General features: G+C 58.4%; 1 non-coding gene across 1 annotated transcript in view; it reads left to right on the plus strand.

The window, feature by feature from the left end:
* The first annotated feature begins 1,754 nt into the window (after positions 1-1,754).
* Positions 1,755-2,500, plus strand: part of LOC124762414 — a 1,909-nt gene continuing 1,163 nt past the window's right edge. Inside the window, exon 1 of the ribosomal RNA XR_007012508.1 lies at positions 1,755-2,500. This exon is cut by the window's right edge and continues 1,163 nt beyond it. This is a non-coding gene — a ribosomal RNA (small subunit ribosomal RNA).

The following is a 2,500-nucleotide window of genomic DNA, read 5'->3' on the forward strand; positions in this document are numbered from 1 at the left end:
ACTGTAGTGTTGCCCACCCGCAACCCTCGCAATATAGTTCGCTACTCGCACTGCCCGCACCCCTGTGTATCGCTTCATGTTAAACACCTTGCAAGTCTTGCTCACTTTCCACATGCTCCTGCTGTACACTGTAATGTGGATGGCAGCAGGACGTACATGCCGCCCCCTCCCCACGTCCCCACCTTGCCCCCTGCCTTCGCAAGCTGGTTGGTGAGAAGTTTGCATGTTCAATGCCCTTCGCATGCGACGTACTCAGGCTACGTTGTGGTGCGGCCTGTGTCAACTGTCCGCTGATGTCGTACGCGTGAACCACAATCTGTACTGCACATTCGTCCTTATGTACTGAATGATACATCGTGGCACATGTGTGACCGCACAACGACTGCGCCCAAAAACGGCGGACCATACAGTGCAAATATTGTGCACGCAGCTACGTGTCGTCTCCCTATGAGAGCTGGATTGCAGTGTGGTACGCCATAGAGACGTGTGGGAGGAACGGACGCCGTGGATGGCGATCAGCATGAGCTGTCTGTTGATGTATTCGGACCTAGTCGTCTCTCCTCACACACCGTGATGGCATGGTGCACCGCGTTCCATATCTGCGACATGCTACAGAGGCCGGTTGACAGTCGTTCGAGCAATGGACATCGCATACGTACGGGGGCCACCTTCCACGTATTGTCTAGGCGTGCACATTTTGTTGCGTGTATGTGGGCAGACGTAGTGTGGCGTGACACCTGACACAGGCATGCAATAATCGTTGAAGTTGCAAATGGCGATGGACGCCTGCGTTTTCTGGTGAAGTTACGCAAATGAACAAATGGTAACCTGTTGTGGTGCGGTTGTTCTCGCTAGGGGTGAATCGGTGATGGCGACGATAGGTTGAGGTACTAACCGGTTGTTCCAGCGATACCCACCATGCCGACGAAACTGAACGGCATCTGGGTGTGAAGCGATACGCGGCGGTGGCTGGGTGGGACCGTCCCCGGCCGGTGAGGGGGGCGCCTCCCGGCGTGCTGGCCGCGCGGTGCGTGGGCGCACGCGCTACAGCCGGCTGGTGGGGGCGGCCAGTGGCAGGCGCGCCGGCCGACGGACGCGGCAGGCGTCGCAGCTGCGCGCCGGCGCACCCTGCGCGCGGCGCCGTGCGGCCAAAGTAGGTCCTCGCGGGCCCGGTGCGAAGCGCGGTGGACATCTTCAGTGTGCTGGTCCGATTGAGGACTGTGTGCGTTGAGGATGCGCCGCCGCCCGGCGCTCGGCGCCGCGACGCCGTCTGCTGCTCGGTCGCCCCAGCGGTTCTCGCTGGTGGTTTGTATCGCAGCTGTGCGGATGTGTTGGCGCGTGCGCTGTGCTGGGAGAGTTCGCTTCGGCACCCAAGTGGGGCTTTTGTCCTTCTGTGGCGCTGGCGTTGGAGCTGCCGGTCACCGTAGGTGGCGCGTGTTGTCTCCCGCCGGCAATGCCACGACAGCACGCTCCCGGGCCTCTGTCGGCAGCGGCAAGCTCAGTTGGGAGCACGGGTGGTCGCACCGAAAGCGTCTACTCGCCTAACTCCGGGCGATTGCGCCTCTCTCGAACCCGACCAAGTACTTGGGACGGCGCTGCGCGCCGCCGGGACCTGAGAGGGTTTCGAGGTGTATTGTGCAGGGGAGCTCAGCCTCCTCCTGTTTGCAGAATGATTGAGCGGACGCTTGCGTGTTCGCGCGGGCCCCCGGGACACACTCCCGGGCGGCCGGCTGCTCAGCTCTAGTTGACGCAGCTCCCTGGTTGATCCTGCCAGTAGTCATATGCTTGTCTCAAAGATTAAGCCATGCATGTCTCAGTACAAGCCGCATTAAGGTGAAACCGCGAATGGCTCATTAAATCAGTTATGGTTCCTTAGATCGTACCCACGTTACTTGGATAACTGTGGTAATTCTAGAGCTAATACATGCAAACAGAGTCCCGACCAGAGATGGAAGGGACGCTTTTATTAGATCAAAACCAATCGGTCGGCTCGTCCGGTCCGTTTGCCTTGGTGACTCTGAATAACTTTGGGCTGATCGCACGGTCCTCGTACCGGCGACGCATCTTTCAAATGTCTGCCTTATCAACTGTCGATGGTAGGTTCTGCGCCTACCATGGTTGTAACGGGTAACGGGGAATCAGGGTTCGATTCCGGAGAGGGAGCCTGAGAAACGGCTACCACATCCAAGGAAGGCAGCAGGCGCGCAAATTACCCACTCCCGGCACGGGGAGGTAGTGACGAAAAATAACGATACGGGACTCATCCGAGGCCCCGTAATCGGAATGAGTACACTTTAAATCCTTTAACGAGTATCTATTGGAGGGCAAGTCTGGTGCCAGCAGCCGCGGTAATTCCAGCTCCAATAGCGTATATTAAAGTTGTTGCGGTTAAAAAGCTCGTAGTTGGATTTGTGTCCCACGCTGTTGGTTCACCGCCCGTCGGTGTTTAACTGGCATGTATCGTGGGACGTCCTGCCGGTGGGGCGAGCTGAAGGCGTGC

This window comes from Schistocerca piceifrons, unplaced genomic scaffold, assembly GCF_021461385.2.
Source record: "Schistocerca piceifrons isolate TAMUIC-IGC-003096 unplaced genomic scaffold, iqSchPice1.1 HiC_scaffold_60, whole genome shotgun sequence".
Lineage (NCBI taxonomy): Eukaryota > Metazoa > Arthropoda > Insecta > Orthoptera > Acrididae > Schistocerca > Schistocerca piceifrons.